General features: G+C 43.9%; 1 protein-coding gene across 2 annotated transcripts in view; it reads left to right on the top strand.

Annotated features, from left to right (window-relative positions):
• Window positions 1–11,625: 11,625 nt before the first annotated feature.
• LOC101828751 (spermatid perinuclear RNA binding protein) overlaps window positions 11,626–27,534 on the top strand; it is a 105,268-nt gene continuing 89,359 nt past the window's right edge. The window contains exon 1 of one of the 2 annotated variants that reach the window (XM_040735707.1): window positions 11,626–11,665. The gene's annotated coding sequence lies outside the window, so the exon portion shown is untranslated. Of the gene's footprint in view, window positions 11,666–11,895; window positions 11,916–27,534 lie in introns of those variants that run through there. The other variant, XM_040735708.1, reaches the window with a different exon arrangement.

Raw genomic sequence — 27,534 nt, 5'->3', positions numbered from 1 at the left:
GTTAAGAGCACTTGTTATGTCAGCAGAAGACCGGGGTTCTGTTCCCAGCACCCACACAGCAACTCACAAGCAACTCAAGTTTCAAAGGATCCAGTGCCATCTACTGGCCTCTGCAGGCATTGCACACACAGGTGTACAGACATACTCAGAGGCACAGCACCCATACACATAAAATAATTTTTTTAAACAGAGCTTCTCTGTTGTAGCCCTGGCTGTCCTGGAACTTGCTCTGTAGACCAGGGATCTACCAGCCTCTGCCTCCTGAGTGCTGGGATTAAAGGCATAAACAACCATTGCCCGGCCAAAACAAATTTTTTTAATAAAAAGGAAATTTGAGTGTAATCAACAATTATATCAAGTCACAGGCAGAATAGATGACTCCAGAAGGGAATTCCCTAAGCCTGCTCCTTGAACCACTCCAATGTACAGAGTAGGAATGGGATATCTGGCCCAGGCTAAGGTGGAAAGTTTGGGAGGCAGGATGCATTGAGTCCTGGAAGCAAGAGTTTCAAAAGAGAACCCGTGAGACAGATGGTGGTGAATACTGCTGAGGAGACAGGTAAACTGAGGCAGAACTGACCATTCAAAATGGCAATATGGGTGGAATTCACTGGTGATGTGCACGTGTTTAAATGGATGGGAATAGACTGACAGGATAAGGCAACTGCACAGAAATCAGTCTGTGCTAGCGTCTGTGCTTAGAGAGCACAGAAGGATTTGGGTTGGACATGTAGCCCTCAGTTGGTTGGGTACTTGCCTAGCATGCATGATAAACCCTGGGTTTAGTCCATAGCCATCAAAAACTGAGCATGGTGGCGTATACTCCTGTGAGACATGGAGGCCAGTCTGTGATACACGAGATTCTGTCTCAAAAAATGGGAGAAAGAAGGAAGGAAGGAGAAAAGAGTATTTATATGTTGGTAGAAATAGTTTACTAGAAAGAGAAAATTATGGATTACAGATAGATCTTAGTAGTAGAGTATTTGCCTAAATTTAATTTAATTTAATCTCCACACCAAAATGAATAAATAAAAGAAAAAAGGATAGAGAAAATTACCAGGGACACAGGATGAGCAAGAATAACCGCAGAAATTATGGGCCTGGACTCAGGGGACAGGGGAGCAGGCAGCCTTAGGTAGCAGTGGGAACAGAGCTCCCATTGTCTGTAAATGGAGGCCAAGCTCTGGATGAATGCAGTCATCTCTGGGTTAAAGCGTGGAGCCCCATCCATCTCTTCCCAGCCCTGCGCCGTGCCAGGCAGAGGGGTCTGAAGATGACTCACCTCGTGTCCCTGACTGTTTGGGAGGCAGACCGGTGAACTGACAATCCCAGTGCCACACACAAATGCGCGCACACGGTGTTTTGAGAAGGGAGAGAGCATGAGTCACTGCCTGGGGGGGTCAGGGAGGCTGCGCAGAAGTGGCGTTGGAACGCGCTTCAGGCAGCAGCAGCTCACACCTTGCTTGCTGGAGGAGGAAGGTCGTCCAAGAGCGCACGAAGACCTCGGAGATGAGAAGACTGGCCCGCTGCTCTCCTCGGCTCCACCTGCATCTCGTCTTCTTTCTCTCTTCTCCCCTTTTCCCAAGCTGTCATCTCTCAGGCTTCCTTAGTTCAAGAGGATTTTTTTCCTCCTTTTGGAAAGTTTAATAAACTTCCGTTCAGCATGCTCTGAGTCATGACAAAGGTGTGCTTCACACTTAAACAAATGTCTCAGATGTTATTTTTTGCACTTGAAGAACGAGCTATTTTTAAAGAAACTCAAACTCGCTGGAACTCAGCAAGGGCAATCTCTGTGACCCATTTTGAAGCAGCGAGCTTTACAAATGAGCACAGTGACCAGGGGTGGCAGGACCTGAGGACCTGGCAAACGCTTTCCCTTAAATGCCTCAGTGAGTCACTGAGCAGCTTCACCTCGGTAAGCTGCTCCTTTGATCTTGCCTATCTGGTCTTCTGGAAAACTCCCAGGGAGTGCACAACAATTAGTCGATATCAGAATGAGGGGAGCTGAGGGCACACTCTCTCAGGGGTAGACCAAGGCAGCCTCACAGGAGGTGCGGAGAAGGGGGGGCTTTGAGAGATATCCATAGTGCTGGGGCTGCGGCTCGGTGACAGGTTCCACACTTGCCTAGCACGCGCACGTGTGCGCGCGGTTCTAGGAAAATGCATTAAGTCACGGAGAAAAAGCATGTCTCAATTGTTATGCCTGTCCGTGGGACTTGTCTCCTTCCTGTCTGGGCATCATGCATCGCCCACGTTTGAGTTCCATCTTCTACCCCTTTGAATCTGGGCCAGCTGGTGACTACTTAGACCACCTGAGCATGAAAGAGATGCTATAGGCCATTTCTAGGTTCCGTTTTTATGACGTTTCGTATTTATTGATGTGAGAAGCACCAGACATCAGGAAGGGTAGGGCGAAGTCATTGCAACTTTAGCTTTTCTCCTGAAAACATACATAGTGCTCTCTCTCTCTCTCTCTCTCTCTCTCTCTCTCTCTCTCTCTCTCTGATTTATTTTGTTTTTATTTCTATGTGTGAGCGTGGGTATGAATGCACAAAAACCAGAAGAAAGCATTAGATACCCTGGAACTGGAACTACGGTTGTAAGTTGTCATGCGGGTGCTAGGACCTAAACCCAGGTTCTCTGTTTGCACACCAAGTGCTCTTAACCACTGAGTCATTTTCCATCCCCTCAAAATGTAATTTTTAATGACTAAAAAATTCTCAACTTATGTTGGGCAGTGATGGTGCACGACTTTAATCCCAGCACTTAGGAGGCAGAGGCAGGCAGATTACTTCGAGTTTGAGGCCAGCCTGGTCTGCAAAGCAGGACATCCAGAGACAGAGAAACGCTGTCTCAATACAAAACAAAACAACTCAACCTTTTTTTCTCTGTGTGACCCTGGCTGTCACTGTAGACCAGGCTGGCATTGAACTCACAGAGACCGGTCTGCCTCTGCCTCCCAAGTACTAGGATTAAAGATGTGAGCCACCACCACCTGGCTTTTTTCTTTTAAAAGGAGAATTTTAAGGGACTGATAAAATGGTTCATTAGGTAAAGGTACTCATTGGCCAGCCTGATGACCGCAGTTTGAGTCTCAGGGTCCATATGGTTGAAGGAGAGAGCTGACTCACAAAAAAGCTATCCTCTGGATGAACCGTTGTTGTAAAGGGGCGTGGTCCAGTTTTGTGTAGAATGACATGTAGACTCTTGTTCTTTGTAGGCATGTTATGAACTTCATATAATGTTTGTGTTTGTGTCTGTGTTTGGCTTAGGGATTATTTAAAATGTAAAAGATTTAATGATTTAAATATTTGCATCAATCATTTATGTGATCTCAAAGTCAAAGCTACCTTATAGGTTTCACTGACAGAAGTCTCATTTCCAATTCTTTTTCTCCCATACTATGAGTTTCTCCCAACAGAAAGAAAAACTTACTTTAAAACAAACAAACAAATGCTTCATAGGCTGATTTTGATTAAAACACACACAAAACTCAAAGTCTTTTGGCAATCCTCTAACATACAGTAAAATCCGCAGGATAGTTCCACATCCTGCTGGCTTACGGTGAAAGCAAAGATTCTCTCTGTGACTCTACCCTGCAAGCTCTCCCCTCCCCACTTTTCTGTAGGAGAGGACACTGCGGCGTGGGACTGAGGTAAGGAGACGCTCAGGAAATGCATCATGCCGCAGGAAATGCATCATGCCCCAGGAAATGCATCATGCCCCAGGAACCATTTAAAAAGTGCTGTTCTACAAGGGTTAGCAGCTTTACTGGCTCCTACCTAGTAAGGGCAAAGACATCTAGACAGTACTGGAAGAGAGATGCTGGATACGGTGCCCACCCCTCTATTCACACTATTCAGGAGGCAGAGAAAAATGGGTCTCTGTGAGTCTGATGCCAGTCTGGTCTCCACAGGGAGTCCAGGCCAGCCAGGGCTACACAGTAAGACTTAAAAAAAAAAGGGAAAAGAAAGAGTGAAGGGAAGGAGGGACAAATTCGCCATCAGGTAAGATTGACTATTTCACATTTGATTGTCACTCTAGAATGTAGAGTCTAGATAACCACTTGGGTCCAACATGATGACTGAAAATTGAATTCTAGAAATCCTTTGTAATGGATCTGGGGATCCCTTAAACTCAGTATGGAGCCCAGGCGACCTTTGAATTTGTGGCAATCCTCCTGCCACAACCTCCTAAGGGCTGAGATTGCAGGTGTGCACCACCATGCCCAGCTCTAATAGATGTATCCAGAAGTTAGAACAAATTCTGGAAGAACTAGAGACTTCCTGACCCCAAGTCCCTCCCTGCTTTATTCTTGTATATTCTTCTCTCTTGAAATCAGCTTGAAATTTCTCATCCAAAAAAGGGAATGTAGCCAGGTGTGGTGCATGCCTTTAATCCCAGCACTTGGAAGGCAGAGGCAGGCATATTTCTAAGTTCCCAGGCCAGCCTGGTCTACACAGGGAGTTTCAGGATAGCCAGGGCTACACAGAAAGATCCTGTCTTAAAAATAAACAAATAAACAAAAAATAAAGGCAATGGGAATTTTTATAATGAATTCATCCAACAGATATTTGTTATATGAACAATATAGGAAGAGAAGACAGAACAATAAATTCTGCCTATATAGGGCCTTCTGTCTATGACTTATTCAAAATCAATGCTAACATGACTTCTACAAGGGAACTGACTTGGATTTATATTTAGGGGAAAGATTCAGCAGTTAGGAACAATTGACAGAAGCACAGAAGATATTCAAGTAGGTCACAGGTATCCACTGAATGATAGCCTGTAGTTCTGGATCCTTGGTGGTAGTTTCTAGACATTGTGCTGAATCTGGGTAGTTACAGTATCATTTATTGGGGTAAGAGAAGACCAAAATGCTTCATGTCCTACAGTGTGTGCTTAACACTGCATGGCTTTTGAATACTTATGTAGGGGAAAGTTTACTATGTAATCACTTCAGTTTTCAAATGAACAAAGTCCATTCCAGCATGATTTACTATTCTAAGGAGGCAAATGCTATGCAAAGTGAATGAAACGCTACACCCTGCTTTGTTTGGACTGTGCCAAGGGTATGTTTTACCCTTTGGAGCATCTCGTCAGCAGCAGGGTCCTACGTCGGAATTGGAAGCTCCATTTGATTGCTATCTGTCCTCGTTGCCTTTGGGACAGCGCTTCTCAAGCTGTAGCATGCACATGAATGACCTGGAGATCTTGTTTCATTAAAAGAAAACAATGGAAGGGACTATTTAATAATGGAAAATTTCCAGTACAGAGAGACTGGCCACATCAAAGGAAAACAAGCTACGGAGTGATGTCCCTTAGAGAGTAGGAAAGGGGGCAACCAGACACCAGAGAGAGACCGGCCATTGTTCGGTATCTGATTCTGTAAAAGAAGAGAAGGCAGAGGGAGTGGGGAAAGGAGACTAGAGATGGCCAGACCTACCTTGGTATGCCAGGACATGGGCTCTACAAGGGAGGTGTGACTGTTACTGTTCTTGCTTTGTTGTTATTGAGCCCTGCGTCAGCACTGACCTGCTTCTGCTTCTGGAGAGCTTTAACTGTGCCTAGTGTTTCTCTATTTTGAATTTTCTTTCTTTCTTTTTTTTTTTTTTGGTCACAGTCTCAAGTAGCTCAGGGTAGCTTGGAACTTGCTATATAACCAAGGATGACTTTGAACTCTTGTTCCTTCTGCCTCCACCAAGTTCCAGGAGTACAGGCTTCACTGGTTGACTTTATGCGCTGCTGGGGATTGAACCCAGGACTTGTTATAGGCCATGAAGGTACTCTACCCACTGAGATATGTCCCCTAGCCCTACATTATATTTATTTTTAAATACATTCAATTTAAATGGCCACACCTATTGCATGGACAGCACCGCTCTGGAGATTTCTTCCCTTGGCTACAGTGTCATCTTTCAGTGTCCTTTGGCCTAAGACTACTGCATTAGAGTCCATCCACTCCCCCTCCCACCCCCTTTTTTTGAGACAGGGTTTCTCTGTGTGACTGTCCTGGCTGTCCTGGAACTCACTTTGTAGACCAGGCTGACCTTGAACTCACAGAGATCCACCTGCCTCTCAGGCTCCCAAATACTAAGGTTACAGATACAAGCCACAACTAGTGGCTTAACATAAATCAGTTTCTGAATGCTGGGAATATTTTAATGGATATTCCATTAGAATATCCTGCAGAGGCAGGTGGATCAGTGTGAGTTCGAGGCCAGTCTGGTCTACAGAGCGAATTCCAGGACAGGCTCCAAAACAATACAGAGAAACAAACACACAAACAAACAAACAAAATGATTGAAACAGGCAATGCTGGTCTTTGAACTAAGGTGTGGTTTCAAAATAGTCTAAGCTTTAAAATGTTACAACATCCATTATCTTCCCACTATTTATAATAATGGAAACGCTGGGAAGGGGGTAATAACAATTATATGGAGTGTAGTTTAATAAAATGAACAATATTATAGCTGGGCAGTGGTGGAGCACACCTTGGATCCCAGCACTCAGGAGGCAGAAGCAGGTGGATCTCAGAGTTCAAGGCCAGCCTGGTCTACAGAGTGAGTTCCAGGACAGGCAGGGCTACACAGAGAAACCTTGTCTCAAAAAAAAAAAAAACACCCAAAACATTAAAAAAGAAAGAAAAGGTACAGTATGCAGGGAAACACGAGAAGAGCATCTAAAGGAAAGGGTGTACTCAGCCAAGGGCAGCAATACTGCCCCTCATCCCAGCACGTGGGGGGAGCTGGTGCTCTGTGAGTTAATGCCAGCTAGAGCCACATAGTGAGACCTTGCATTATAAACAATGAAAAGGTGTATTCACTTTATACTATGAAAAGCATCAATGCAGACAGTATACAATGATCTTACTTTGTGAAAGATATATATTAAACTGGGTATGGTGACTCATGCATTTGGGAGTCTGAGGCATGAGGATTACCCATAATCAGTCTGGGCTACAGAGTGAAAACCTAACTCAAACAGCAACATACATATTTACATGCACATAGAGAGACTGGACTAAGTCAGTGCAATCAACAGTGGTCATTACCACTGGATGAATGGCTGATTCCCTTGTCCCACTTTCTGAGGCAGTGTCTTACTAGTGCAGACTAGTTTTGAACTTTTTATATAACTGAGGATGACCTTGAGCTTCTGATTCCCCTGTCTCCACCTTGCAAGTCCTGGGATTGCAGGCATGTGTAGTCGCTGCCGGTTTACTTAGCACTGGGATGGAGCTGAGGGCTTCTTGAATGTAGACAAGCACTGTACCAACTGAGCTACATCTCCAGCCCTGATTTCCTTATGCTTACCTAGTATGCCTGGGGCTCTGAGTTCAATTCCTGATACCACAAGAAAAAAATTGCTGTAAGTGGTGGTGCTCGCCTTTAATCCCAGCACTTGGGTGGCAGAGGTAGGCAGATCTCAGTGAGTTCGAGGCCAGTATGGTCTACAAAGCAAGTTCTAGGACAGTCAGCTAGGACTGTTACACAGGGAAAGCCCGTCTCGAGAAAACAAAAAACGAGAAGAAAACAAGAAAAAAAAAGATTGCATCACACACACATACATATAGGAGACAGAAAATAGATTAGTGACTAGGAATAGGGATGGAGACAGAAGGAATTTATGAGAATCCATTAAAATATTCCCAGCATTCAGAAACTGATTTATGTTAAGCCACTAGTTGTGGCTTGTACCTGTAACCTTAGTATTTGGGAGCCTGAGACAGGAGAATCTTCAGTTCAAGGCCAGTCTAGGTTATTTAATGAGACTGTCTCAAACAATGAAATCAAACCAAAATAAAAACAAGTACCCCCAAACCACCCTCAAAGTAATAATAAAACATTAAGCTTGAAATGCATGTTTTTATGATGTGAAGGTATTCTTTAAAAATGTTAAAGATTTACATATATGTTTGTATTCTTAAAGTTTCAAGCAAAAAGTGTTTAAAGCAGGGGCTGGGAAGATGCTCAGTGGTTAAGAGGAGGTGCTGCTCTTGCAGAGGACCTGACACTGTTTGTAAGCTCAAGTCCAAGGGGTCTGACACTCCTGGTCTCTACGGGCACCTCCACTCATGCGCACATATCCACACGCAGCCATATATACAAACACATAATTTAAAACTGTATACTTAAAAACTTCAAGCAACGTAGAAGGAAAGTCCTCTGCTCTCCTACTCAATTCAAGACGGGGTTTCTCTGTATTGTCTTGGAGACTGTCCTGGAACTCAATCTGTAGACCAGACTGGCCTTGAACTCACAGAGATCCGCCTGCCTCTGCCTCCGGAGTGCTGGGATTAAAGGCATGCACCACCAACACCTGGCCTCTCCCACCCAATTCTATTTTCTAGGCAAAACCAGGAGTGATGTTTAAAAACTTTCTGATTTTTTTTCTTTGCAAATCTAAAATATAGATTATAGATACATGAGTTGTTTGTAATTTTTTTTACCTTATTTCCTTAAAAAAAAAAAAACCCCAAACCAATGAAATAGGAACAAGAACAACAACAAAAATCCAGGCTTCAGTCTCTTGATTTTGTTATATACCTGAGGATGACATTGAGATCTTGATCCTCCTGCCTCTACCTACCATTTGCTAGGGCTGTAATCTTGATTTATGCAGTCCTGAGGTGGCAAGCACCCTCTAGCTAACCCATACTTCACCCCCTTATGTTTGGTTTCTTTTTTTAAAAAAGATTTTATTTATTTATTACATACACAGTGCTCCGCCCACATCCCCACAGAGGGCACCAGATTGAATTATAGATGGTTGTGAGCCACCATGTGGTTGCCGGGAATTGAACTCAGGACCTCTGGAAGAGCAGCCAGTGCTCTCAACCTCTGAGCCATCTCCCCCGCCCTATTTTCAGTTTCTTAAGACAGAGTTTCCCACAGCCCAGGCTGACTGACTGACAGCTCTCTGTGTAGCGGAGTCTAGCTTTGCTTCTCCGGTCCTTCCTTGTTGGCCTTACGAATGGGGGACTCACAAGTGGGCAGTATGACACCTGGCCACTGTTTTCGTCTTTCACTGCCCATGTGATGGGAGACACAACAGAATCTTCTCTGCAAGTGTTCACAGCGCGCTCGCATTTGTCAAATCACACCTGCTTCTGCTTCCTGAGTCCGAGACTAAAGGTGTGTGCCACCACTGCCCTGCTTGCTTTAGTTTTTTTTTTCTTTTTTCTTTTTTTTTGGTTTTTCGAGACAGGGTTTCTCTGTAGCTTTGGAGGCTGTCCTGGAACTAACTCTTGTAGACCAGGCTGGCCTCGAACTCACAGAGATCCGCCTGCCTCTGCCTCCTAAGTGCTGGAATTAAAGGCGTGCGCCACCAACGCCCGGCCACTTGCTTTAGTTTTTACATTTTTATTTTTGTACTGTCATGTATGACTGTAGGCACATGTGGCATAGCATTTCTATACAAGTGGGTTAGAGGATAACTTGTGGGATTCTGTCCTTATACCATGTGGGTTCTGGGATTTAACTGAGATTTGTCAGGCTGGGCAGCAAACACTTTTACCTGCTGAACCATCTAGCCTACTCTCATTTGCCCATTTTTGTTATTAATGCTTGGAGTCATAAGCCCAATAAAAATCAAAATAAGAGACACCATTAATGGCATGCAGTCTTCTTACTTTAAAAAGGGACTGCAATTTCTAAGTGTTGCATTTCTAAGGGCAGAATACCTTAAATGTAGTCTCATTGACTCTTTGTAACAGAGCTCCAAGGCATGTAGAATTATGTGCGATTTGACAGATGAGAGCACTAGGACCTAGATCTGCCAAGGTCACATAGGTAGTGTACAGAGAGCTTGGATCTTCACACCGCAGCGTCTCTTCTCCCTTGGCAGACTTCCTTTTGTACTGCAAACCCCCGCGTTAATGATCTCATCCTCTGTGCATGTGGTCTTCCCCAAATCACTCAGGCAGAGGGCTGAGCCTTCCCTCAAGGTCCTTGAAATCCATGAAAGAGATTGACTGAACTACAGTTCAGTGACATAACAATGCATTGTAGGAGCTCCAGAGAGAGATGTTTTCAGCCGATAGAACCTGCTTTCCAGAAGGCTAGAATGTAGCAATCAGACAGAGTGATCTTGGGCCTCACACAGACTTTAGGAAGCTCAGAGGTGTTGCAGACCTGGGCAGACTTTGCGAGGACAGTTTTGTAGTTACCTAAGGGTCAAGCTGGCTCGAAGGAGGGGCAAGGGGAATGTGGATGCCCCAAAGTTGAAGGTCACACTGCCACAAGTTTTCCACTAAGCAATAACGTAACGCATTATTCTGTGAATGAATCACAGCAGTTCTATTTTTTTGGTGGTATTGTGGATGCAACCCTGGATCCTATCATTGTGCACTATTTTCAGTTCAGAGCTGGTAATAATATTTGTGTCTAGTACAGTAGGAAGATGAGAAGTACCACCAGGGGGACAGGTGTGGAGGTCATTCCTCCACCGTCTTCTTGCATCAGGTGGTCAGGTTCTTTGCCAGGAATTTGCTTTAGGCTAAGGACCTTGGCTCATTCTCCAGGGCATTCTAGCTCTCTGCACGGTACAGGGCACATACCTGTAGTAGGGGCTGATCTGGCTGGCAGAATGCTAACCACGAAGAAGATACCAGCCAATAACTGTATCCAGTACCAGGACTTAAACAAAGCGGGTAGGCTTTTAGCCAGTCTGCCACAACCCTAAGGAGGGAAAAAGATTTCCCAGACGGTTACGGGCGGAGTAAGCACAGGCGATTTTGAGTTCTGTTCAGTGCTTGCTATATGCCCTGAAAATTCATATCTATTGTTTTATGCCATCTGCTCAACGACTCTTAAATCGGAATTAGTTTTAGTTTCTGTGAAGTGGAAACTGAGGCTCAGAGAGCTTCTGTAACTTGGCCAAGGTCATATAACGGGTAATAGGAGAAGAGTCCAGGACGGGTTCGACTCTTTTACTTAATCAGGGTATAGCCTGCCCCTCCTCCACCAGGAGAAGCACTGCGGCGCTTACTCCGTTTGCGTAGAGGCTGAGGTTGGGGAAAGCATCCCGCGCCGGGGCGTGGAGCCTGGGAAGGCCGGTTCGCTATTGCGGCTGGGAGCCGCTCTGGGATTCCGAGGTTACAAAGTTTCCGCGCCTTTCGTTCTTTCCAGCAGCTGGCCTCCGCTCAGCAGCGCTTACGTCGAGGGCGCAGCGGGGCTCAGGTGCGACCGCGGTCAGCGCTGGGAACCGCGAGGTGGGCGGGACGCAGTTTACGTAAGCCATCTCGCAGGTGCAGGCGGCGGCCGCGGGCTTGAGAGCCCTGCGCGCTCCCAGGTGCGCAGTTAGCGCAGGCGGCGGCGCAGCACGGCGGCGACGGGCGCTGGCCGGAGCTCTCAGGTGCGGCAGAGCGCGCGTGCAGGGGGCGCGCGGAGGGCGAGGGGGCGGGCTTTCCGTTCCCCAGCAGCCGCGGGCCCGCCCCCCGGCTCGGCCAATGGGCGTGCTCGGCGTCGTCACGTGTGCGCCGCCGCCGCCGCCGCCGCGGTCGCCGCCGAAGCCGATCTCGGATCCGCGAGCGCCACCAGGGCAGCAGCCGCCGCAGCCGCCGCCGCTGTGCTGAGGAGCCGGAGACGCGGGCGGACGAGGTGGCGGCGGCGGCGGAGCGGGAGCGGGGAGCGGACGCGGGCGGAGCGCGGCGGCGCGGGTAGGCTGCGGCGGGGCCGGCGCCTGCGCGGCGGGCCGACCCGGGCGGGCGGCGGTTGAGGCGGCGGTTAAGTCGGTTGGCGGAGCGGGCCCGGGCCCCGCATTGTTTGTTGTGCGTCCTTAGCAGCGGCGGCGGCGGCGGCGGCGGCGGCGGCGGCGGCGGCGGCGGCGGCAGCTGCCGAGGCGAGGAGCGCGGCGCAATCCCGGCCCGGCGGCTTGGGCATTGTGGCCGCCGCTGCGGTGCCTGGCCGGTCGGTGCCAGGACTGCGGGCCCCTGCTTGCTTTCGGGGTCGCGAGTCCCGGCCCTGAGCCTCCCGAGGGCGTGGGCAGAGTGCGGGGCGCGAGCTTGGGGAAAGTGGGAGGGCTCCGGGCAGGTGCTGGAGGACGTTGCGGGCAGGAACCGGGGAGAGGCTGGGGGGGGCGGGCACAGGGTGTGGGCTGACTTAGGGAGAAGGGAGGGTTGAGGGACCCGGCCCCTTGGTGACCAGGGCCTCAAGGGCAGGCCTGGGAAACCCATGGGGGCCTAGGTTGGATTTGAGAGGGAAAGAGGACGGTCCGTTTGGGGGATCAGATGAGTGTGAAGGGGAATTTGGGGCGGGGAGGGGTAAGTGAGATGGTGGAGGGAGGGAGGTGGGCAATTCTGGGCAGAAATGGAAGGAGCAGATGCCCCGGTTAGCGCTGCGTGTGAGGGGCCGGGAACGGGGCTGAGGGTGGGAAGGCCACCGGACCGCCTAAGGGGAAATGGCGGAGGAGGGGTCCGTAGCAGGGAGTGTATGTGTGTGTGGGGGAGGGAGGTCGGGATGTCTGTCTGTCTGTCTGTCTGTCTGTCTGTCTGTCTGTCTCTGTACAGTCTGTGTGTGCCCAGGGCTCCTGGAGTCCCTTGATGGGTGTCTGGCCCAGAGAAATGGAGGGAGATGGAAGGGGTTGACAAGCTAGGAGAGAAAGGCAAATGTTTGTCCTGTACTCGGGGGAGAGTAGGATGGGGCTAATGTGGGGGGGGGGTGATTGGTCCAGGGATTGAGTTTGAGGGGTTTCAGAGAGAAATGGGGACAAGGGGGTTAGGCGATTGGATGGAAAGAGGTGTCCAGGCAGGAGGTGTGTGTAGCAGCAAAAAGACAACAGAAGTGGGTGAAATGAAGGTGTCTGTGTGAGAAATGTTGATGGGCAGCAGGAGAAGAGGAGCTGTGAGGTTGGGGGACCCTGGGGAGGGACAGGTGTGTGGGGTGGGGTGGAGAGTGGGGTGGTGGGCACGGGGAGGAATGTTTGAAACGGTAGGGACGTGTAGGCAGTAATCCTCCCATGCAGGAGGTGTGTGAAGAAGTTGGAGAGGAGGGAGATGAAGGGGAAATGTAGAGGTGGGGTGGTAGCGCGGGGCAGGGTGTGGTGTAGGCAGGGCATGCTAGTGAGGAGAAGGGAGAAGGCGCTCTGGGGTAGAGTGTACACTGCAGGAAGGACGAGGTAGTGATAGGGATGCATGTCTGACTGAAGGCACCGCCATGTGGGCTCTGCTGAGGGAAGAGGTGGGGTGCCCACGTTTAAGGGAGGGAATGACTGTTGGAGAGCCTTCACAAGTAGCTTACCTAAGAGTTTGGAAGATTTCAGGTGTTGAAGTGTGAGGAAAGACAGGAATATTTACAGTTTTAAGACATTAGAAGTCCCTGAGGTAATAAAGGGTAGAGTGCAGAAGTTGACTGGGAGGAAAAACACTAGAGAGGATTTCCTTCAGGCTTAGAGGGACTAGACATTTGGGGCAATGGCCAGGGGATGTGGATCCTAGACTGATATTAACAGAAAGCAGAGGACATTCAATTGTGTACCATATCTTAAAGTTCTTTTAGGGTCACAGAGAACCCTGGCTTTTAGTTCCAGAACAGTGAATGGGAAGGAATAAGGGAGAAACATGCCTACTCTCAAGTTGGGAGGTATGTGATGTGTATTAGCTTTGTTGACTGATGAGTAGACAGACAGCTATACAGCATCATGAGGAATACACCCAGAAAGGGTAAAGGAAATGGGATAGCAGCAGGTTAGTGGCAGATGTCTTTGTGAAGCTGCAAGAGAGCAGATCCCAGAGGCCAATAGCTTCAAGAGTTCGGAGAGAGGAAGGGATACCTTGGTGTGCAGTGTCTCAGGTACCCAGATGCTTCCTGGGTAAAGGGACAGTATTCAAGCATTGGATGATGTAAGACCTGAGCCCTATGCTATAGGCTGACAAAAGTAATGTATATCTAGCTTCTAAAAGTGGCAGAAATGGAACCTTTGGATTCTAACCTTTAAAATGTTAATATCTGATGTTGGATTGTCAGCTTTTTGTCCCCAAGCAAACTAAACTTTAGCTTGAGGCCTTGGTTCTTTGGTTTGCTTTGATGGTATATGCGATTTTAGCTTTAATGAGGGAAGACACCTCTGGAGTTGGGGGACATAAAGACCATCATCAGCTTGCTATGGGAACTAACCTTTAGCAGTCTGAGCAGAGACATTTCAGTGTCTTGTCTCCTTTAGTGTTCTGTAGCTTGTGTTAGGTGTGTGTGTGTGTGTGTGTGTGTGTGTGTGTGTGTGAGAGAGAGAGAGAGAGAGAGAGAGAGAGAGAGAGAGAGAGAGAGAGAGAGAGAGAGAGAGATTTGGAAGAATTAAGCAAACTGCTTTGAGACTGTTTTATAGTAAGCACTGTTTTCTAGACTCATGGAAAGTGATTTTCTCTTGACGGTTGAAATTTGTCAAATAGTAGATAGTAGATGTCCTCTTGTTATAGGAATAATTTTAATTAATACTCTGCATTTCATACAGTATGTAGTATGGGCTTCAAAGAAAAGGTCTGCTTTGGATATGTGGGGACTTTCTGGGTTTATTGTTTTTTTTTGTCAACTTGGCAATTATCTTCATGTAGTGGAGTGAGAATCTTGCTGAGACATAGCAAGGGGGGAGTAGAGCACCAATTTTTAAGTAAGCTAATGATTTTTGAAATCTAGGTTTGCAGTGTTTATGCAGGCAATAAAGTAATATTCAGAGGCATTGTGAAAAGATTTTTTTTGGAGGGAAATATATTTTAGTATGCTTTTGATCAAAACTCTCAAAAGCTTGTTGAGATTTGATGTATATATACAATAATTATAAGGAGCATATCTGCCCCTCCATTGCTCCTTGGCAGGGAATTTGAGCAGTAGGATATGAGATGACTAGAGTAACCTTTGAAAATTATCTCTTAATATGGTCACTGCTTCTTCCTTTAGTTCCCCTCCCCTTTTTTTGAGATAGTGACCCACTCTGTGGCCGAAGATACCCATAGAAATCCCTGTGTCACCCAGGGATTTCTCAAACATAAGAAACACCTTCATGCCTTCTGGGTTACAGACATGAGCCAGCACACTCGCACCATTGTTTTATTATTTTTTTGGGCAAACAATATTTCCTTGCCTCAAAATACTCAATCCTGAAATAGTGTTTTGATGAAATGTATTATTGGGTGAAATTCTACAGCTTGTGATAATTTGTAGGTACTTTAAAGAAAGATTATTTAGACTTTGCAGGCTAAATAATCCTGGTTTTATCTTCACTGGTGACTTGCTGGACAAGACACTTAATCCCTTTGTGCTTGTTTCTCTTCCAGAAACCTGACTCCTTATCTACCTTCCAAGAGTATTGAAGTGTTTATATAAGACAAGTTTGTCCTTTTTTTCCTCCTCCACCTTTAAGACTCACAATGTAGCCCTAGTTGTCTTTGAAACCAGTATATAGACCTGGCTGGCCTCTGTCTCACAGTTGACCCACTTGCCTTTGCTTCCTGAGTACTGGGATATACGGCCGGTGTCATAAGTTTAAGTCTTTTGGGAAGACTAGACTTTTGTTAATATGGAGATAGGTTCCTTTATTTCTTTTACCTCTGTGGCTTTTAGATTGGCCAAATATTAGTTAGGGCAGCCAGAGCTATAATAGAGAGTCCCTGTCAAGAGGGGGGAGGGAGGGAGGTCTCTTAATTCATTTTTGTCATTGTTGCTTTACTATATACTTTTTTCCTCTGCAATTGAATATACGGCTTATTTGAATTCTGCCATAACTGAAACTTGTGCAGGCATTGAGTTCTAGCTTAAGCCCAAGATTATTTCTAAACATGATTTCTAGAAGCAGTACTTTTTTTTTTTTTTTTTTTTTTTTTGGTTTTACAAGACAGGGTTTCTCTGTATTGTTTTGGAGGCTGTCGGTCCAGCCTGGCCTCGAACTCACAGAGATCCACCTGCCTCTGCCTCCCGAGTGCTGGGATTAAAGGCGAGCGCCACCACCGCCCGGCTGAAGCAGCACTTCTTAAATCATACTAATGCTTATATGTTTTCATATTTTCTTTTTTTGGTTTTTTTCGAGACAGGGTTTCTCTATATTGTTTTGGAGGCTGTCCTGGAACTCGCTCGGTAGACCAGGCTTGGTCTCGAACTCACGGAGATCCGCTGCCTCTGCCTCCTGAGTGCTGGGATTAAAGGCGTGAGCCACCACCGCCTGGCTTGTTTTCATATTTTCTTTGCAAAAAATTGATTCTTAGTAGTCAGAACAGAAAAATAAACCTAATGCTTCTGCAAGTGTCTTCCTGATTTATTGAGGTTTTTCTTTTTTCTTTTTCTTTTTTTCTTTTTGGTATTTACGAGACAGGGTTTCTCTGTATTGTTTTGGAGGCTGTCGGTCCAGTCTGGCCTTGAACTCACAGAGATCCGCCTGCCTCTGCCTCCCAAGTGCTGGGATTAAAAGGCATGCACCACCAGCGCCCAGCTAGGTTTTTTTTTTTTTTTTTTCTTTTTTGAGATAGGTTTCTCTGTATAGTGCTGGCTGTCCTGAAACTTGCTCTGTAGACGTCCTCTGCCTTCTGAGTTCTTGGATCAAAGATGTGCACCACCATGCCCAGCTTCAGAGCCTTTTCTTTCTTTTTTTTTTTTTTTGGTTTTTCGAGACAGGGTTTCTCTGTATTGCTTTTTGGACCATGTCCTGGAACTCGCTTGGTAGACCAGGCTGGTCTCGAACTCACAGAGATCCGCCTGCCTCTGCCTCCCGAGTGCTGGGATTAAAGGCATGCGCCACCACTGCCAGGCTCAGAGCCTTTTCTTTAACTTTTTTTCTCTTTATATTATTATTATTTTGGTTTTTAAACTAAACTTATTTTTATTTTTTCTGAACTCTTTATTATTGTTAATTGTGTGTGTCTGAGTGCATGTAAGTGTAGTTGCCTGTAAAGGCCAGCGGAGGGCATTGGGTCCACTGAAGCTGGAGTTAGACAGTTAGGACAGTGGGTGCTGGCAACTGGACTTGGGTCACTTGCAGGAACAGTGTGTGTATGCTCTTACCTGCTGAGCCAGCTCTCAAGCTTCAACTTCACTGATAGACAGTATGTGCTCTACTTGAAGGAGAGCAGTTTGTAAAAATTTAAGGTCTTTTTAATATTGTCCTTGGTTAATTTGTTATAAAAAGCTTCCAGATGCTACTCAGGACCAACACTGTAAACATGTAAGTAGCAAATTGCTTTATTAGACATTAATTTGCCTTGATTGTGGTAAGACCTGTCTTTCATAGTAGTCTTACTGTACCATCTGATCTGTTCAGCGGTTTACTGTCTCATGTGACATGTTTGGGACTTGTTAACTCTTTTACTGCTCTTCTGTTTTGAAAGATTGGCTTTTTTTTTTTTTTAATTTTTGAGACAGGGTTTCTCTGTAGCTTTGGATGGAGCCTGTCTTGGAACTCGCTCTGTAGACCACACTGGCCTTAAATTCTCATAGGTCTGCCTGCCTCTGCCTCCCGAGTGCTGGGATTAAAGGTGTGTGCCACCACCGCCTGGCAAAAGATTGTATTGTCAAAATTATTTTAGCTATTAAAAAAATTTCTGACAGGTAGCTGTGGGTAGCTTTATACTTTAATTTTAGGAAACTATTTAGAGGTATAAATTAAGTGTGTATGTCACTTGAAACAAATTGAGGGTAGATTAGTGGTGATATAACCATTAAATGGTTTATGACCGAAGCCTGTTACTCTTTAATCTAGCTTTAGGTTTTACATTGAATAGTGGCTTGACCAAATGATCTGACTGATCACTTTCTTCCCCAATTTGAATTATGTATTGCCCTGCAAGTCCTTTAGCACTGTATTTAGGAAGTACAATACCTGCTTTGCAAAAAGACTTTTACATGTGTGTGGTGCATGAAGGAAGAAACTCTAAATCTTAATTATTTGGTGTTCAGGGTCTCTTAACTTTTAACATGACACAATATAAAACACCTGCTTTCTCAAGTTAACTTTTGTATGACTTGAAAGGGTGCAGTTTATTATATCAGTAATAAAACCACGGTGTTTTTTGTTGTGACTTCATGGTTCATTTCCATTTGAAAAGTGAGAATTTGCCAGCTGGTGGTAGTGAACTCTGATGTACAGAGTGAGTTCTAGGGCAGCCAGAACTACACAGAGAAACTCCATCTTGAAAAACCAAAAAAACAACAATCAGCCAACCAGAACTATAGTCTGTGACTTTGGTTATGGTTAGTTACCTCACTATAAAAAGTATCTTTTAATATAGTTAGGCTGTAACCTCACAGTAAGCGACTTATTTCTGAAAGTTAAGATGGAGGCAGTCATTTTTGAAAACATTACTACATCTTATGTGCTTTCGTTGTGTGTACTGATACCAACCACAGTGTGTGTAGGTCAAGAGGAAGTCTTTTTTTGTCTACCGTGTGGGGGGGTATGGAACTCTCAGTTATCTGGAGGCAAGGGTGTTTACCTGCTGAACTATCTCCCCTGGCCATGGTTTTTGTTTTTTTGTAGTGAGACAAGGTCTTACCCTGTAGCCCCAGCTGACCTGGAGTTCTCTGTATAGCTCAAGGTGGCCTTTAATTATCCCGCCCCAGCTTCCTGAGTTGCTAGCTTTATAGGAACAAACTACATCTAGTTTTTGAGACAAGGTTTTGCTACTTATAGACTAGGCTGGCCTTGAACCTGTGAATTTTCTACCTCAGCTTCCCAAGAAGCTGTGATTACAGATCAGCGTGTGCTACCATTCCCCACTAGAGAGTTCATTCAAAGATGTGTTTGTAGTTCGAAGGGTATTGAAGCTCATCAGTCATTGCACCGACATACTGGCGTTTGTATATTGGGTCATTCTTAAACAACTCTGGGGTAACTAAGTTTCACTTAGCAAAGCTAATGAACCTGAGGGAAAGATGGTATAATATTTATGTTGGTTAGCAAGTGAGGGAGACTAAGCATTGGTGTGTGCATTGTCAGTTGTTTTTGTGAGCTGTGAATAAATTTATGATGTCAAGGTTAGCATGGACAAGTAGATACATGGATTAATAATGAGGACTTTACAATGGTGTTTTATCTACTACCTTTTAGATAATTATGGAATTGCACAAAATCAGCTATATCTGTTACAGGTTTCGTGTCTAAAATTGTAATACATTATCTAGTTTACAACTAGAATGGAGGTAAAAGAAGATTTAAAAAAAATTGTTAGAATGGAGAGAAAAAGCTCACCAGTGAAGAGCAGTTGATGTTCTGCAGGGGGAGAGGATCCAGGTTTGGTTTCCAGCACCCACATGGTGATTCACAACCATCTGTAACTCCAGTCCCAGGGGCACATGTATGGAACATATATACATTTAGGCAAAACACTCAGGCACATAAAATAAAAATAAAACCTAAAATTACAAAAAAATAAGTTAAGAAGCATGTTTTTATTTTGTTGCTTTGTTCAAGACAGGATCTTGCCATGTAGTCCCGACTGCCCTGCCTGAAATTCATTATGTAAACCAGGGTTACTTACAGAGACTTTCCTGTTTCTCTTCCCCATGCTGGGATAAAAGGTGTGCGGCACTGCTCCTGGCTTTCGTGGTTGCTTTCAATGTAAGCTAAGATCTGAGAGGCAGACTCAAGGCCTCTGGAAGTGTAGCTAGCATACTCATCTGTTGAGCTGTCCCCAGCCCCCAACTTTAATTTTTATTTTGTCCAGGAGCAGGATTTGGCATGGTACCTTGCCTGCCTTTTTTTGTTTGTTTGTTTGTTTGTTTTTTTTTCAAGGCAGGGTTTCTCTACTGTTTTGGAGCCTGTCCTGGAACTTGCTCTGTAGACCAGGCTGGTCTGGAACTCCCAGAGATCCACCTGCCTCTGCCTCCCAGGTGCTGGGATTAAAGGCGTGCGCCACCACTGCCCAGAACATGCCCAACTTTTCTTTAGCTTGGATCTCTGGGCTTCTATAGCCCACTGCCAATGTGCTATTTCTCAATTATGGGCTTTATTGATATTTTAAACTGAATTTTTCTCAGACCAAATTCTCACATCTTTTGTCTTTTCTAATCTATTGATAGGCTCCAAGTCTAGGTAATTGATTTTGAAGTCTTGCTAAATCACCTGAGCAGTGCCTTAGCTTGTTTCACTGTGTGTTGTAAAAACAGTTTTGAGCTTTCCTGTATTGCTGCTTCACTGGCTGTGATATTTAAGTAGAGTCTGTCTTCCCTCTTTGAAGTTAGGTGATGAGAGTCCCAACTAGTAACCTTGACTACTTTGTCAAAGTGAAGGAGATGCTTATTCAGATTAAAAGGTTGGGATGACAAGCTGTATTCTTTTTACATTTTTATTTAAATATATATATGTGACCATGTGTATGGGTGTCCTTAACCATGTTGCCCATTTGGAGGTCAGAGGACACAGTGTGGCTGGGGGATGGAACTCAGGCACTCAGGTCTTCAAGTTTGGTGGCAGTGCCATCTCCCCTTTAAAATCCCTTAGGACATAGAAGCACACTGGGAGAGGATAGGCCATCTAACCTAATTAATGGTAGTTAGGGTGTTGGTTGCCAAAACATTTCTTTAACAACCAATACTTAAAACATGCCAGAAGATATCAGAGGATTTAGCTTTGGTTCCAAGTGCATTCAAGAACAAGAATAAGATTCTTTTAGACTTCTGTACTTTAGAGCTTTGTAGTAGGAAATGTTTATAAGAAGGAATTTTTTTTGTAAAATAATGTTGATACACACACACACACACACTTTTATAGGCTACTAATGATACCTTATTTATAGTTGATGCCTTTTTAAATAGTAGGGAAAGGCATCATTGAGTTTATTAGCTGAACAATTGATTTAAAGGGAGACCTTGAACTTAGCGGATGATTCATTACTCCTAAGCCTTTTCTTTTGTGAGGACTTTTAAAGCCCTCTTTGTTCCAGAGAGGTTAATATACTATTCCAGAGTCACATACCAAGCTAGTGACAGGAAGCAGCAAGAGGTAGATTTGCCTTTCTCTGTTCTTCCTTCTCCCTTTCCTCTTTTCCTTTTTTCTTCTCCCAGGGTTTCACTTCAGTAGCCCAGGCTGGCCTGAAATTCATGATCCTCCTGAGGCCTCTCTCTCCCAAGAGAGGTGTAACTGACACAAGCAGTGGATTTCTTGGCGTTCAGAACGTAGCCTTACCTTCCACCAGACTTCTGTTTGTTTTTCAAGAGAGGATTTCTTTGTGTACCCCTGGCTGTCCTGAACTCAGTCTGTAGACCAACCTGGCCTTGAACTCAGATCCTCCTGCCTCTGTCTCCCTAGTGCTGGTATTAAAGTGCTCCACCACTACCCAGCAGAAACAATAATTAATTTAAAACAGTCTTCGGGCTAGAGAGATAGATCAGCAATTATGAGTGCTTGCTGCTTTTCTAGAGGACCCGAGTTCAGCTCCAGCCCCTGTTGGATGGCTCACAACTGCCTGTAACTCTATAGTGCCTCTGTGGTCACCTGCAGTCTACATGTATATGTACACCATGTGCAGGCCTGGTTCCTCCAGAGGGTAGAAGGAGTTGAATGTCCTGGAATTGGAGTTATGGGTGGTTATGAACCATCATGTGTGTGGAATTGAATTGGGATCCCGTACAAGAGCTCTCAGCCATAGAGCCACCTCTAACACTGAAGTTTTTTAAAAAGGGTTTTTCTGGCCTAACTGAGCTACAGCAGCAACAGTGTGGCAGGTGTCATGTATTTAAGTGTATTGATAATTATCAAAAGTAGTATAGATTTGTGACTGTGACCTTGTCTTTTGCTAATGTCCAAGCAGTAGGTATCTCCATAAATGGATTTCTTGCTTTTAAATCTATTATTTAAAAAATCAAAAATGCCTTTTTAGCTTGGCTCAAATATTACACACTACTGAAAACATCTGTCAACACACTACTTTTCTAATTTGATGTAGGAAGTTTCATTTTCTTTAGTCCTAGAAAATGTGGAGTACAGACATGCTTTGAAGTTGGTCAGACCTGTTAAAATTTTTTTCCATAGTAGCTGTATGACATTCATCATTAAAAATTTTTAAAAATATATATTTTGGTTTTTTTTTTTTTAGAACAGGTTTCTCTGTGTAGCCCTGGGTGTCCTAGAACTCACTCCATAGACCAGGCTGGCCTCAAACTCAAGAGATCTGCCTGCCTCTGCCTCTCTCTCTGCCTCTCTGCCTCTTTGCCTCTGCCTCTGCTTCCTGAGTGCTGGATTAAAGTGCACCACCACTGCCCGGCTAACATTCATCATTCTTTTTGCTTATTTGCTCATTTATTTAAGTGGGATGTTTATTAGACAATGTCTCACTATGTGTCCCTGTTGGTTTACAACTTGCTATATTGGTCATGCTAGCTTTGAACTCAAAGAGTTCACCTGCATCTGCCTCCTGAGTGTTGGGATTAAAGGTGTTATGCCAAACCCTAAATTGGACTTTTTTGTTTTGTCTTGTTTTCTTTTTCAAGACAGGATTTCTCTGTGTAACAGTCCTGGCTGTTCAGGAACTCACTTTGTAGACCAGGCTGGCCTTGAACTCACTGAGGCACCTGTCTCCGCCTCCCAAGTGCTGGGATCAAAGGCTTGTACCACCACCACCCAGTCTAAATTGAGATAGGGTTGAGATTGATGTCTCAGATATGTGGTGATTCTCCTATTTCATCTACTTAGTTTTAGGATTACAGATGTTAGTCCCTATGCCCAGTTTTCATATACCCCCTCCCCCAGCCCCCAGGATTTCCCTAGCTGTTCTAGAACTCTGTAGATCAGGCTGGCCTCAAACTCTGAGATACACCCATCGTTAAAGGCTTGTACCACTACATCCTGCCTCCCCTTTCTGACCCCCCCATTTTTATCTTTTAAAATGAGTATTGTATCTCACAACTCTGCAGAGTACAAGTAAAGTTGATCTTTTTAAAGGGCTCCACTCCTATTTGGCACATAATAAATGGTGTTCAGATTGTAGATACTAGAACCAGAAGTCTAAATTTTGATGCCTTAGACCTCAACATTTGCATAAACTAGTAAAACTTCACCTACCTGTTCAGGGTCCTTTCTCTCCTCCCTTCTCTGCTTTTTTTGTTTTTCCTCTGTTGGTGTGCATTGAAGTGTCACGTAGTAGTTTTATGGTTCACTGTAGTTTACCCTTCTTTTCTCAAAAATTCTTGGCAAATGTGTCCACATCTACACTGATAATTGTAGATTACTTCAAGGGATAGGTGTTAAACACGCTGAAGATGAGGTGTTTGCCCATTTAGAGCAGTCCTTCAGTTAGGTGAAAGTTGTATCATGCTAACAGTGCTTATATCAGCTGTCATGATGCCCAGCCTTCTTTTTTTCCCTTTCTTTTCTTGAAATCTATTCTATTCATTCATTCATTTATTTATTTATTTATTTATTTATTTATTTATTTATTTATGGTTTTGAGACAGGGTTTCTCTGTATGGTTTTGGAGGCTGTCCTGGAACTTGCTCTGTAGATCACATTGGCCTCAAACTCACAGGGATCCGTCTGCCTCAGCCTCCCGAGTGCTGGGATTAAAGGTGTGCACCACTAACGCCGGCTCTTATGTTTTGCCTATATGTATTTATATATACCATATGTGTGCCTGGTGCATGTGGAATGTGGAGGCCTGAAGAGGGTGTCAGGTCCCCTGGAACTGGAATTGCAGTTATTTGCCATATGGGTGCTGGGAATTGAACCCTGGTCTTCTTCAAGAACAGCCAGTGCTCTTAACTGCTAAGGCATCTCTCCATCCCCCAAAACACCCAATCTTATGTAAAAAAAAAGAAAAAAAAAAAGGAAAAAAAAGAAAGTTTGGTTGTCTGCAATGAATGAAAAGTATGTACTTGGTGCTAATCTATTTTATGATGATCGTTAATAGTAAAGCATGGAAAACTGTATCCTAGCTATTAACTTTACTCAATTCTATTATTGTTGTTTTGAGACAGGGTTTCTCTGTGTAACAGCCTTTCTTGGCTGTCCTGGAACTCACTCTGTAGACCAGGCTGGCCTTGAAGTCACAGAGATCCACCTGCCTCTGCCTCTCCGAGTGCTGGAATTAAAGGTGAGTGCCACCATTACTCTGCACTCAGTTATTAAGTCCAGAAAAACACATCAAAGGCATTTTTTACTTTATAACTGTAGGGTTGAGGTCAAGATGAATCATAATCTAAGAATATTAGCTGTGGAGAGGACTTTGGAGATCAAATAGACTAACCCTCTTATCTTGTTGATGAGAAAGCTGGCTCAGAAGTTGGGGCTTGCTCAAGGACATAGAAAGTAAGTGAAGGTCTGATTTCTAGTTCAATACTTTGAAGGTAACTGGTAGAGAAAGAGCCCTGGACTGTGGAGTCGCACAGACCTGGCTTTAAGTCCATATGCCACTGCTTATGTGTGGTCTATGGCAAATAAATCTGAGTTTGTTTCTTGTTTTCTGCTACTTTGTGGGGTCCTGAGAATTAAGAGATAATGTAAGTAGCACAATGCCAGGCATTGCTCAGAGTTCAGTAAGTGCTGTCTGGTCTTTTGTACTGTTTTCTTGATTACTTAAAACAGGTCATATGGCTAAGTGACTATTCTTTATGAAATGGGGATCGATGAGAAAGGTTTTATGCCAAAGCCCTTCACTGGAAATCTGAGTTGTTGGTTGATTGGAGGACACTGTTCACTGAAAAATGAATTGCAAATTTTTATCACCTGCCCTTTATGGTGTTGATATATCTGTTTCTCTTAAGTATTTTTTTTCCCACCAGCTGTGATTATTTAACAAGTGAAATGGATGTAGAACCTTCTATGGGGAATATTTAATTTAGATCAAGCTTTACCTTTTTTTTTCTTTTGGAGACATGGTCTCATTATGTAGCTGCCCTGGAACTTGCTGTGTAGCTCAAGTTGACTTTGAACTCACAGAACTCTGACTGCCTGTCATACACTACCATGTCTGGATTCAACATTGTTTTAAAAAACAACTCAGGACACTTTTTTCTTACAAATTTGAGGATATTAAAAAACTCTTGTTTATATGTGCTATTAATTATTGATTTCCAGAAATTATATATGTGAAATTGTATTAATTTTATTAAATGAATAATTAAAAAGTGTGTATGTGTGCACTTGCGCATGTGCACGTGCATTCATGTCTGTGGAGGCTGTTGGATCCCCAAGAGCTAGAGTTAGAATTGTGAGCCTCTTCATGTGGGTGCTGGGATCTAAATTCAGGTCCTCATGGTAGCAGCAAGCACTCTTAACTGCTGAGCCCTTTCTAAAGATAAAATTTACATAGGAATGTAGCTGGAAAGGGTAGTTTTTCAGATGATTTTAAATATTTTAACTACTCTTCTTATATTTGACAGATATTAGGCTTTTAAGATTTTTTAAAAAAATTTATGTGGCCAGGTGGTGGTGGCGCACGCCTTTAATCCCGTGCTCAGGAGGCAGAGGCAGGCGGATCTCTGTGAGTTTGAGACCAGCCTGGTCTACAAGATCGAGTTCCAGGACAGCCTCCAAAGCTACACAGGGAAACCCTGTCTCAAAAAACAGAACAGAACAAAAAACAAAAAATTACGTGTATGTATGTGAGCCTTCAGGAGTTTATGTCTATTGAGTACAGGCAGAAGTCTATAAAAGCCAGAAGAGGGCATTCCCTGGAACTGGAATCATAGGCAATTGTGTGTCACCTTGTGGGTATTGGGAACCGAACCTACATCCTCACTGATCATAACAGCTGAGCCTAGGCATTAGTTTTTTAAGGGAACCAGATGTCAGATATGAATAGTGAGTAGATCAGTGACTTTTTCCACACTTGGGTATATTAAAATCTATTATCTTGTGCGTTTTTAAATTTCTTTTGTCTATATGTTTGTGATACTAGGGGCTGTATGAGGACCTTAGGCATGCTAGGCAACTCTTCTACTTTTTACTTTGGTCTCTTGAGATGCTGGGAATATAGGCCTACAGCACCATGCCTAGCATCTATATATAATACACACATATACATATACATAGTTTTATAACATCATGTGTGGCCATTTTGGAAAATGCTGGCATACAGAATTAGGTTTATCTTCTATCTTGGTTCTTAGTCTAGCCTTTAATGGCTGAGCCATCTCTTCAGCTCAGATTTATTTTCTAAATGTGACACATTTCATCATAAGCCATATTCACACATGCTTCTGAGAAAATTCTCATGAATTAGAAATAAAAAGGTATATTACCTTTATATTACTGTGAAAATTAATATTGATCTAGTAAGACCCCTGATAAGGTTTTGAGGACACTCAAGGGTACTTGGACCACACTTGGCAAGACACAGATTTAGACAAACTTACTATATTAAATAGATAATCTAGATGTTACTATGAAATGGATGCAAGCCTTAATCTTAGAAGCCATCTTGTTACTTGAAATACAGAGCAGCCTAATTTTGAAATGTGGTGAATTGGCCATTACATATTTCAATGCTTTTTATAGACAAGTATTATTATTGTTTAAAGATAGAAATTATGAAAAAATCTTTCTCTTCAGTTTATAGTCTAGTTGCTAGAAGAAGGTATGTAATTCAAGAAAATGACTTATTATTGCAGTGTTCTCTGTTGTATGACCTGCAAGGAAAAAGAGAAGGCAATTGTTGTGATTCTAGTTAGATTAGACAGGAAGACTCAGAATTAGAGTAGTCTTGCAAAGTTAAGTTGTAATGTACATTTTTATTGTCATTGCTATCCAAGCTTTAAAAATAGATTTCTATACTTTATTTCCAGTATATTTAAAACAATTATTTTGAGACAGGGTCTCACCATATTATTCTGCTTGGTCTGGAATTCCTAGGTAGACAAGGATGGCCTCCTGCTTCTTTGTTCCAAGTGCTAAGGTTAAAGGTATGCACTACCACACCTGTCTTTTTTCTAGTATTTTTAGAGGTTTGTTTTCTTTTCCTTTTCAGAAATTTAGCATATATCATTGATGGGAGAATAAGGTTAAGATCACATGATACATACATACATATGTATATGTCATATATTTTCTTGCCAGGTGATGGTAACACTTGCCTTTAATCCCAGAACTTGGGAGGCAGAGGTAGGTGGATCTCTGTGAGTATGAGGCCAGCCTAGTCTACAGAGTGAGTTACAGGATAGCCAGGGCTACACAAAGAAACCCTTGAAAAAGTAGTATGTATATGTGTGTGTGTGTGTGTGTGTGTGTGTACACACATATATATGTATGTGTACATGCATATATTCTCATTACAGAGAATAAAATACTCAGGTTTTTCTTTGATTGGAAGAAATACATGCACAGAATAAACATTTCCATGCAAACATTTTCTATTGTAGAAACTGTTCTAATGCTTTGTAAGGTACCTTGTGCTTACATGTTTCCTTATTGAATTGTTAAAAGGAATAAAAAAGTGTTGTAAAGTTCCTGTGTTGTGTGACAAAACTTCTCTTGAAGGGGCACATTATGCACATCTATTCACCCCAGACAGGGATCCCAAAATAGACCAAAGTAGGGATACCACCAGAGTCCAGCTTTGTGAGCCAGTGAGTGTTTATTGAGGTTACTTACAGGAGTATGGGTGAGGGGGTCACTTCCAGG

Source organism: Mesocricetus auratus, unplaced genomic scaffold (genome assembly GCF_017639785.1).
Source record: "Mesocricetus auratus isolate SY011 unplaced genomic scaffold, BCM_Maur_2.0 Super-Scaffold_100047, whole genome shotgun sequence".
Lineage (NCBI taxonomy): Eukaryota > Metazoa > Chordata > Mammalia > Rodentia > Cricetidae > Mesocricetus > Mesocricetus auratus.
Note: the sequence above shows the minus strand (reverse complement) of the source record. Positions and strands in the feature narration are given on the sequence as shown.